Consider the following 11652-nt stretch of genomic DNA (forward strand, 5'->3'; position numbering starts at 1 on the left):
CGCCCGGGCTTCGTTAAGCCCATTCCTTCCTTCTCGTTTTTTATTTTTTTTCTTTTGCAGAAGGGGAACCTGGACGGCCAAGAGAAGTGGCAGCTCCAGCATAAAGGCACTGGGCGGCCGAGCTCCCCTCCGCTCCAACTTTCCCAGGGTGGCAGCTGAGCCGTTCCGCCCCTCACCTGGGTACCCGCTCCCTGGTCTGCCCTCATCCCACGGCCGGTCCGCAGCTCCCCAGACGGCCCCTTCCCTCCGCTGCACTGCAGCCTGCCCTGCCCACCACCCCGGCTCCCTCCGCAGCCCCAAGACCCTCAGGCACCTCACTGGCGGTGTCCCCAGCCTCGCCCCCCCGCCCCCCCCCCCGCCTCCAGCGCGGCACTCACCTGGGCGCCCGCTCCTCCTCCTGCGGGCAGCCCGGATCCTCACAGCTCGAGCGCCCCCCCAGCTCAGCAGCCTCCGGGGTCCTGAAGGAAAACGGCTGACTTTGAAGGAGAGGCTAGGGCGGGCCTCCGAGGAGCTTCCGTGCGCGGGTCTTTCAAAGCTGCCCTCGAGCTGAACTGTCCGGGTCCCCCTCCACTAGCCTCTAGGCCCGGGCGGTCCGCCGGGGCTAGAACTAGGGACACGGAGGCGCCCACAGGCCATCTGGGCGATCCAGCCGCGCCGGGAGCGATGCTAACCCCGCCCCGAATCTTCTAACTCCGCCCCGAAAGGTTCTAACCCCACCCCCGGGATGCTAATCTCCTCCCCCACCTCCAGGATCCTAATCTGGCCGCCTAAGGATTTGTTACCACCACCCACCCGAGGTTTCTAACCCTACCCCCAAGGATTCTACCCTAGGCCCTGATGGATAATAACCCCGCCCCAAGAGTTTTAACCTCTCGCCCGAAGATCCTAACACCTCTCCTAAAGAATTCTATTTCCGCCTCCCGACACGCTAACCTTGTCCCCAAAGGTTTTAAACGCACCACCAGGATTTCAACCCGCCCCCCAAGAACCCTAACACCCACCCCCGTCTCCGCCTCCCAAAACCCTAACTCTGCCCCAAATGATTTTGAATCCCACTCGAAGGATCTTTAACCTCTCCCACTAAAGGTTTCTAATCCTGCCGCAGGAATTCTAATCCGGCCAACCCAAGGATCCCAGCCCAGGGATACTGACAACAATAAATTAAAAGAAAAAAGAAAGAAAGAAAAAAGAGTCCGGCCGGTGTGGTTCAGTGGTTAAGTGTCAACCGATGAACCAGGAGGTCACGGTTCGATTCCTGGTCAGGACACATGCCCGGTTTGCGGGCTCGATCCCCCGTTGTGGGGAGGTAGCAGGCAGCCCATTGGTGATACTCTCGCATCATTGATGTTTTACATATACTGTATATGTTGATTTCCGAGAGGAATGGAGAGGGAGAGATAGAAACATCAATGATGAGAGAGAATCATTGATCGGCTGCCTCCTGCACGCCCCCTACTGGGAGTCGAGCCCGCAACCCAGGCATGTGCCCTTGACCAGAATCAAACCCGGGACCCTTCAGTCTGCAGGCCGGTGCTCTATCCACTGAGCCAAACCAGGTAAGGCATTTCACCACTGAAGTTTCTATTTCTCTCTTTCCCTCTCTCCCTTCCTCTAGGAAATCAATAAAAATATATTTAAAGAAAAAGATTTATAACCCTAACCCCAGAATTCTAGATCCGCTCCTAACTGATCCCCGCCTCGCTCCAAGGGATTTGAATCCGCCCCTCAGGATTCTAACCCAGCCCATTTGAAGATTCCAGCTCTGTTCTCCAGGGATCCCAGATTCTGACCCCACTCTGACAGGATTCCAGTCGCCCCTTCCCCCAGCAGTCTATTATTCCCCCCCCCCCCTTCCAATCCCGTCCTTCTAGCCCGGCCCCTCCCCACGCCATTCCCAAGCCTTCCAGGCCCTTCGGTTCCGCTCTACAGGACCCGGGCTAGACAAAGGCCATGCAAAGTTCCTCTCCTGCAGGAACCGCCCTGGCTCATTCCTGGCGGGCTTGCGGCAGTTCAGAGGACTTGGAAAACTGAGGGCGCGGGAAGTCGGCCTCCAGGAAGAGAGATGCAGTTCCGGGGACATGAGAGTCATCCCCAGCACCAGCTGTGTCTTTTCCCACAAGTTCGTCATTGTGATGGCAAAGGACCATAGATAGCGGTAACATTCTCCTGTTAACAGCTAACTCCCCTCCTCCCTGACCATTTTTCCCCTCCTATTAAAGTAATGCTGCAATATAAATCCTTGTACATGTTCCCAAAGTTCCTAACACCTTGCCTCTGGAACGCTTTTATAAATAAAACACACCATTATAAGTATTCAGCTTGGTAAGTTTTGGCAAATGTATACCCCTGGGTAACCACCACCATATGTTAACATCAAGGAATATTTATACAATTACAAATGTTATGCTAAAACACTGCCTAGCAAGTATTTGAGGTGGCAAACATTTTGTCCATTCATTTGTTCATTGTCATAGGGAATAAAGCTGATCACAAGAGATGGTGCTAAATGCTGCATCTTTGGAGTCAGACTAGAGTTCAAACCACTACCATATCTCAACTGAGTGATATTACACCTCTCTGACCTCAGTTTCCTCATCTGTCAAATGGGAATAATAATAGTATTTACCTCAGTGGGTCATTGTGAGAATCAACTAGCATCTTATGTCCAAGGATGATGAGTATTATAAGAAAAATAAAGCAGAGCAAGGAGAGAGGTAGCGAGTATATTGCACAACTCTGTGAATATATTACAAATCACTGAATTGTACATTTGAAATGATGAATGTATGCTATATAAATTGTAATTCAATAAAAATGTTTTCTTAAAAAGAATGAAGGAACTCCCTATAGGGAACAAGTTGGTAAGTGGAGGTGGGGCAGGGTGTACAATAGCTTCTAGTGTATTTTACTATTTGCATAGAACAAGAGCACAAACACGTGTGGGAATTCACCAGCACAGCCTGGTCTGAGTCAGGAAAGGCACACCGAGTGGTCTCCGCTGAAGCGGCCCCAGTGGAGCGGAACTATGTAGCTGGAGGACAGAGGAGGGAGGGAGACTTATTGGTTCTAGTATACCCTTTGTACTCTTGAACTTTGAGCCACCTGGATATATTAACTATTCAAAAATAAAGTCAATTTTCAAAAAAATCAGAGCCGGCTGGCATGGCTCAGTGGTTGAGCATCAACCTATGAACCAGGAGGTCACAGTTTGATTCTCGGTCAGGGCATATGCCTGTGTTAAAGGCTCGATCTCCAGTGTGGGGCATGCAGAAGGCGGCTGATCAATGATTCTCTTTCATCATTGATGTTTCTATCTCTCCCTCTCCCTTCCTCTCTGAAGTCAATAAAAATATATTTTTTAAAAAATCAGAAACTTCATGGACAAGATAGAATTGGCCCTGGGTAGGATTTTTAGAGGGTGAAAAGAGTCAAGAAATATTCTGGGTGTGCACTTGACAGTGGTTCAGGGGTGGAGAAACAATGGAAGCAAAAGCATTGAGGTTGGACTGACTGCCTCTCACTAGCTGTGACTTTTTTTCTCATGTGCAAAGTGAAAATTCCTCACCAGGTCACTGAACTATTGCAGGAAAAGCTCTTATTATCGTGCCCTCACATCAACTCATTTAATCTCTTTGAGATAGGAACTACAAATGGATAGCTTAGAGAGGTAAAGGCATTTGCCCAAGGTCACACAGACAGCAAGCAGTAGAGCTGGGAACCAAACCCATGACTTTGAGTTTCCAGTGCTTCTCCAAAGGCTATGCTTGCAATGACTACACAAATTCAGTAAGTGTGTTCTGGACATTGAGGAGGAGAGAGAGAGGACATGACCCAGGGTTCGGTCCTGGAGGGAGGGCAGGAGCTAAGAAACAATGCAGACTTCACTTTACAGGGGACCAGATGCTGGCTCTTTCAAAAATGTATTTTCCTATTTTCAGGGGCATTTGCATTTCATATTTCAAGTTCGTAGGGACCACTGATGATTGTTCTATATTCAAAACAGGACAGGGGATAGGGAAGAGGGCCACAATCATTATTTCAGGGCTCAGATATTTCCCCTTTTGTTTGCAAAGTAGCCAGTGTTCATTTCACAGCTACACCCTCCCAGGCAGGAGGTCACCACTGCCCTCATTTTCCAAGAGAGGCAAATGACAATCTGAGGAGACTAGCCCCTGAAACACTCCCAGCAGCCCCCAGCAGGTCCTCAACCCTAACCCCCTTCTTAAAAAGCCCCTCCATCCCCCATCTTCTCTAGCCCCTTCTTCCTGCCTTATTGTTCTCCAGAGAACTTGTCACCACCAGGCACTATAGCACATCTGTATACGTTAATCTGCTTATTGTCTCTCTAGTCTACATTTTTCAAGTTCCATGTAGGTGCTATTCACCTGCTCATTCTATAGATGAAGAAGAAACTGAAGCCCAAGGTTTATGAATGATAGCACTGAGAGCCAAACCATTCATTCTTTGATTCATTCTATTAATATTTATTAAGGGTTTACTATGTGCATCTCTGCTAGGGACTGGGACCACACACACACACACACACACACACACACACACACACGCACACACACGCACACACACACAGGACAAGATAGTCTTGGCCTTCAAGTAACATCCAATCCAATAACTTAGATACAGAGTGAAAAATGCTGTGGTAGAGAGAGGCCTATGATATTGTAGGACCACATAGGAGGGACACTGGCCCAGCATCAAGGAGGACTTCTTGAAAGAGGTGATACATTGAAGTTTAAAGGATGCTAGTAGAAGATTATGGCAAAAGGCATTCCAAATAGAAGGGACAGCTTAACAAAGTCTTGAAGAAGGAACAGCCTGGCTTGTCTGATGAACCACAAACACTTCTGTGTGGTTGGTGCCTGAAGCCGGGGCACAGACAGTAGGAAGATGAGGCTGGCGATGGCAGCACCAGCTGATGAGGAGTGGAGTTTTCTCATTTAGGTGACCTGGGAGATTTGCCATCCTAAAGGCAGCTAACTTCCAGCTCTGGAGTTTGGTGGCACTGGGCAGAGATGGGGATTTTGGGGGTGCTAATGAAGTTGTTTTTCTGACCCCAGCTGTGTGGCCACCTCCAGCTGACAGGTCCCTGCTCTGGGGGCGGGGGGAGGGAAGGACTTGGTTTCACAACTCTCCCCCTCCCCCAGTGTCCCCAGAGGCCAAGAAAAGAGGAAGCACTTAGAGGACTTCCTCTTAGGTCCTGGTGCACTGGAACCCCAGGCAGATGGGGGAGGAGTAACGGGGAAGGGACAGAATGGGACCTGCCCACCCTCTGGCATTCCCCAAAATAAAAAGGCCTGGTCCTCAGCCCTGCCCCCATTCAGAGTTGTCCAAGCTCCTGCAGGGTGTGCCCAGGCCTGGGTGCTAGGAGAATGGGTTCTCGATTCAGCAGTTCTGTTACTGTCCCTTCCTGTGCAAGACCTCCTCTCTGAGCCTTGCATCTTGAATGAGGAGGCACATAACTTACTCAGCAATTTAAAACTGAGGCAATGTGCATGAATTGACAGAGCGAGATCCCCAAGACCAAATGCATAATAGTAGAGAGGGTAGATTCATTTTTTAAAATAACGTGATTTTGTATTTATCTACAGCCTATCTAATAAAGAGGGAATATGCAAATTGACCATCACACTGTCACAAAGATGGAAGTGCCCATAGCCACAAGATGGTGGCACCCAGTCCCCTTAGCCCCGCCGGAGTCCTCCAGTCCTTTCAGCCCCGCTTGGGGGGTGGCAGATGCATGTTGCGGCCGGACCCGTCCTCAGCCCTCCAGCCGCCCAGGGCCGGCCCGAGGCGCAGGCAAGCCTCGGATGGCAGCTGCCCAGCTGCCCAGGGCCACCCGAGGCTCAGGTAACCAGGGCCAGCTGAGGCTTGCGCTCTCAGCAGTGGCAGCAGCAGAGGTGTGATGGGGGCATCACCTTCCCCTGATTGCCAGGTCACCTTCTACCCCTGAGGGCTCCCAGACTGTGAGGGGGGCAGGCCGAGCTGAGGGATTCCCCGCTCCAGTGCATGAATTTTCATGCACCAGGCCTCTCGTTTGTATATAAATGTGTTATAGGCAGTTAAGACAGACATGAGCAGAGCAAGGATGACGGGCCAGGTACAGAAGGTCACCAGGGTGGAAAGCACCAGGTGCCTAGCAACAGACAATCATTTGTAGGGTGGGACCTTGCCCCCGGGGTGACTTTTCCTCCCCTAGCTTATGGATAGTCACATGGTTTGGCCCCCCTGGCCTTTCCTTCCTAGAGATAACATCTATGCTTCAGTTGTATTTCAGCTCCAGGCCCAGGTAAGTAACTAACCAGTGGTGGGCAAACTTTTTGACTAGAGGGCCACAATGGGTTCTTAAACTGGACTGGAGGGCCGGAACAAAAGCATGGATGGAGTGTTTGTGTGAACTAATATAAATTCAAAGTAAAGGAGCGGAGGGGAGAGCAAGAGAACCGGATAGAACAGCCGGATCCGGCCCGCGGGCCGTAGTTTGCCCAAGGCTGAACTAAACTGACCATGGCTTTGGCTGATGTCAGGACCAGCTGCATTGTATAATGACCCCCAACCCTGATGCTGGCCAATCAGTAGAGGCCACAACCCTGAAACGTTTCCAGGACACAGCAGGAAAACTGCTGAATATTCTATTAAGATATTTCCCTGGGACCTCCCCTAAAATCTCTGCTCTTAAAACCTTTAGGATGGAGTATGCTCTCCCTCCCATGAGCACACCCATGCCTTCCCCCTCCCCCCCAGCTCCAAGGGCCCTTCCATTACCTCTATGTCCTAAGCCCATTTCTTCTAGGAATTACTTTTTCTACCTCTGTAATTTACCCAATAAATGTTCTCTTATAGTTTGAGTCTGGACTCTAATTCTTTCCTAGCCAGAATCCAAGTACCAAGGTTGTTGAACACAGGTTTGGTCTGACCCTACCTACAACAATGCATAGAGAAAGGTCTGGAAACTACACAGCCAACAGGAACAGAGGTTGCCACTAAGAAGAAAGGAACATTATGATACAGAAGAAAGAGATGGTGACTTTTTCTCTATTTGTTTAAAAAAATTTTAATTAGACTATATTCATTTTTAAAAAATATATTTTACTGATTTTTAGTGAGGAAGGGAGAGAGAGATAGAAACATCAATTATGAGAGAGAATCATTGATTGGCTGCCTTCTGCACACCCCACACTGGGGATCGAGCCTGCAACCCAGGCATGTGCCCTGACCAGGAATCCAACCATGACCTCCTGGTTCATAGGTCAATGCTCAACCACTGAGCAGTGCCAGCCAGGCTATATTCATTTCCCCCCATTGACCTCTTTTAACCTACCCCTGCCCCCCTAAACTATACTCATTTTTATTTGTGTAATTAAAGAAATAATAATAGAGAGGATTGTTACATATTGTTATCGAGGGTGCTTTTCTCCATTTTATTATGAAAATTTCCAAACATACAGCAAAATTTAAAAACTTTTACAATGAAACTCCCACCCTCACCACCTACATTCTACTGAAAGTTTAAAGTTGGTGGTGCGAGGGGCAGGCTAAATAGCCATCTCAGATGGTAATTAAAGAAAATTTAATTTATTTGAGGAAAAGGGGATGGGAGATGGGGATAGCCAAAGGGAAGGGCTACACAGAGAAAAGGGGGCCTTGGAGACAGGTCCAGGGGTTAGCCTGGAATGAGCTGCCTGCCACTGCCCATTGCTCCCCTGTTTGCAAGTCTCATGGGGTCCCTTAGAGGTTGGGGGCTACGGGACTTTGGGGGAATGGCACAGGCATCCTCTTTTGACCTCAGTGTATTTATCTCTTTCCTGCAGGTAGAAATCTTAGGAGAGAGCTCAGGGGAGGGTCTCAATAGAATATTCATCAGCTTTCCAGGCATGCACTTTCAGAGTCATAGTCTCCACTGATTGGTTGGTGCCAAGGCAGAGGGTCATTAGTAAATGACCTGCAGCAGCCACTGCACCCTTGTCTGGTTCTGCTGCTTTTCTGGGCCTGGAGCTGAAACACAACTGAGGCCTAGATGTTATCTCTAGGGAGGAAAAGGTCAGGGGGTCTAAACCACATGACCAGTGATATGCAGGGAAAGAAAAGTCACCCTGGGGCAAGGTTCTTGTTTTCCCAGTTTTGCCCCTTGCTAGGCATCCGCATGCATCCCGTCTTTCTACCCTGGTGAGTTCTGCACCTGGCCTTTGTCCTTGCTCTGGGGCTCTAACAAACAATTATCTCACACAGTTTCTGTGGGTCAGGAATCTGGGAGCAGCTTAGTTCAGTGGTTCTGGCTTGGAATTTCTCATGAAGCTACAGTCAAGGTCAGCCTGGACTGCAATCATCTGAAGGATTGACTGGGGCAGGAGGATCCATTTCCAAGGTCACTCACTCACATAACTGTCAGTAGGAGGCCCTAGGGCAGGGGTGGGCAAACTTTTTGACTCGAGGGCCACAATGGGTTCTTAAACTGGACCGGAGGGCCGGAACAAAAGCATGGATGGAGTGTTTGTGTGAACTAATATAAATTCAAAGTAAAGGAGCGGAGGGGAGAGCAAGAGAACCGGATAGAACAGCCGGATCCGGCCCGCGGGCCGTAGTTTGCCCACGGCTGCCCTAGGGTCTCACCATGTGAACCTCTCCATAAGGCTGCTTGATTGTCTGGCTGCCTCCAGAGTGAGTGATCCCGTAGAGCAAGGTGAAACATTACATGTTTCATCCCTATTCAAATTGGGAAGGGTCTGTCGACCTCGAGGCGCTCCCAGTGGTAGTGCATATGACTCCTAGGTGGGAAGGGTCTATGCAAGAGCATGAATACCAGGAGGTAAGACTAATTGGCGACTTTGTGGAGAAGGTAGTCATTATGAATATGCATTCAACTTTCCTTAGAACTTGTTTTGTGCTGGTGCTGTGTTGGGTTCCAGAGAGTGTAGGAATGAGTCAGAATCAGCACTCCCTTTTCCCCTCACAAGAGGGGTGTGTGTGTTTGTGTGTGTGTGTGTGTGTGTGTGTGTGTGTGTGTGTGTGTGTGTTAGGGTAGAGTATGTAGGCAGACATAAAAACAGATGGTCTTATAGAGTACAATAAATATTACAATGGCATCTTTAAAAAATTGCTTTTCTGTGACTTATATTCATGGCATGACATTTAAGACACATTATGAAAATAAATTTCCTTCCATCCTTATCCTATACACTCAGAGGCAGCAACCATCACTTGTTTTGTATATCCTTCCAGAACTATTCCATGCATACACACAAGACACTGCCCTCCACCTTTAAACAGAAAGAATGCACTCTCCAAAGTACATTGTTCTGCACCTTACTTCCCCCAGCTCTTTATTTTGGAAATAATTTCATATCAGTACATAGAGAGCTACCTCATTCTTATTTATGGCTGCATGGTATTCTATTGTCTGCATGACCCACAGTTTATTTAACCAGTCTCTGTCACTGAATATTTTATTTATTTCGAATCTCTTGTTATTAGAAACAAAGCCATGCCTGGCTGGAGTGGCTCAGTGGTTGAGCATCCACCTATGAGCCAAGAGGTCATGGTTCAATTCCCTGTCAGGGCACATGCCCAGGTTGTGGCTTGATCCCCAGTGGGGGGCAGGCAGGAGACAGCTAATCAATGATTCTCTTTCATCATTGATATTTCTATCTCTCTCTCCTTTCTTCCTCTCTGAAATCAATAAAAACATGTTCTTAAAAAAGAAACAAAGCCATGACATCCACCATTTCCACTTGTGTCAGAAATTCCTAGCAGTGCAAATTCTTGGATCAAAGGGTCTGTGCATTTAAAATATTGGTAGATGTTGCTAAATAGGATTTTGCCAATTTACCCTCTCATGAGTGTGCCTGTTTCCTCACACTTACACCCAAATGGTAAGTTATCAGACATCCCAAACTTTGCCAATCTAATAATTGAAAAATGGTTTATCGGTGTAGTATTAATGTGCATTTTTCTTATTATAAGTGAGGCTGAATATCTTGTCACATGTTTCAGAGTCATTTGTATTTTCTTTTCTGAATTGTACAATAATTTGCCTATTTTTCTATTGGGCTAGGGCAGTGGTCGGCAAACTCATTAGTCAACATAGCCAAATATCAACAGTACAATGATTGAAATTTCTTTTGAGAGCCAAATTTTTTAAACTTAAACTTCTTCTAATGCCACTTCTTCAAAATAGACTCGCCCAGGCCATGGTATTTTGTGGAAGAGCCACACTCAAGGGGCCAAAGAGCCACATGTGGCTCGCGAGTTGCAGTTTGCCGACCACTGGGCTAGGGGTCTTTGTTACTTATTTGAATGTCTTCTTTACACATCAAAGGCACTGTCCCTTTGTCTGCAGGGTAAGCTTCAAAAACAAATTTTTAAACTAGTTGCTTTTAGACAGAAATAAAAGGTTTTTTGCAGGCCGCATCACTTTCTGTGCATCACTGCAGGGACCCCCAAGGGCCAAGAGCAGCTGTGCCATGTCGAGTTCTAGAAGGCAATGCTAGACCTGGCAGTGGTGATGGGGAAGCTGGGGTAGGCAAGGAGGGAGTTGTTAGCTCTTACACTTGTTGGAAAAGACTGTCATGAAGACAGTGAAGTCCCCATTGCAGGAAGTGGGCAAGACAGGCTAGCCTGGCTCTAAGGCCCTTTGCCCTTCATCTAAAACGGCTGAGGATGGACAAGTCAGAAATGAGAGGACACACCAATAGAGCTGTCAATTTCTGATGGTTTAGGCCTGTTTGGGTGGTTAATCCTGTCTAATAAAGAGGGAATATGCTAATTGACCATCATGCCCTCACAAAGATGGTGGCGCCCAGTCCCCTCAGCCCCCCAGCTGCCCAGGGCCAGCCCTAGGTGCAAGCAAGCCTCAGATGGTAGCTGCCAGCCACACAGGGCTGGCCCGAAGTGCAGGCAAGCCTCGGATGGCGGCTGCCCGGCCACCTGAGGCTCAGGTAACCAGGGCCGGCCGAGGCTTGCGCTGCCGGCAGTGGCAGCAGCAGAGGTGTGATGGGGGCATCACCTTCCCCTGATCACCAGGTCGCCTCCCGCCCTTGAGGGCTCCCAAACTGTGAGAGGGGGCAGGCCAGGCTGAGGGACTCCCCTTCAGTGCATGAATTTTCATGCATCGGGCCTCTAATAGTTATATAAACTCCCTAGAATGTAAGCTTCATGTGCCCAGGGTTCAAGTGCTAAAAAAACAGTTGTGGAATGAATTAATGAATAAATGAATAATGGTGGAATGAATGAATGAGTCTAATCAAAGGATGTGAGAGGCTGCTGTTTTTGAGCCAGGAGGGAGCCCTCTTCCCCTCCCTTCTTCTTGGGACCTGCCCTCTCCTCTTCCTTCCTCTTACCCCATCTGGGTCAGGTCTTAGCATCTCTTATCTGGGCGTTGTCCCAGCCTCCTGTCCCACTCCCCAGCACCCAGGCTTTCCTCTATTCTCCAGTCAACCCCCCTCACCAAGCAGCTAGGTTCACTTCGGAAGATGTAAGCCCTGAGGTCACTCCCCATTGCCTACTCTTCCTTGTTCCTAAAGGGTCTTCTCAATTTGCCCACTCCTCTAGCTTCCTCTCTGATGCCCTGTCCCCCACCTCACTCCCCCACATTCCTCCAGCAGCAATATGGCCACATTTACTGAACACTTACTATATGTA

General features: G+C 48.7%; 1 protein-coding gene across 2 annotated transcripts in view; it reads right to left on the minus strand.

The window, feature by feature from the left end:
* The window catches only part of HCK (HCK proto-oncogene, Src family tyrosine kinase), a 38703-nt gene extending 38019 nt beyond the window's left edge, over positions 1-684 (minus strand). The window contains exon 1 of one of the 2 annotated variants that reach the window (XM_080683137.1): positions 378-684. The gene's annotated coding sequence lies outside the window, so the exon portion shown is untranslated. The remainder of the gene's footprint in view (positions 1-377) is intronic. The other variant, XM_080683136.1, reaches the window with a different exon arrangement.
* Positions 685-11652: the final 10968 nt, after the last annotated feature.

This window comes from Plecotus auritus (genome assembly GCF_963455305.1).
Source record: "Plecotus auritus genome assembly, chromosome: 8".
Lineage (NCBI taxonomy): Eukaryota > Metazoa > Chordata > Mammalia > Chiroptera > Vespertilionidae > Plecotus > Plecotus auritus.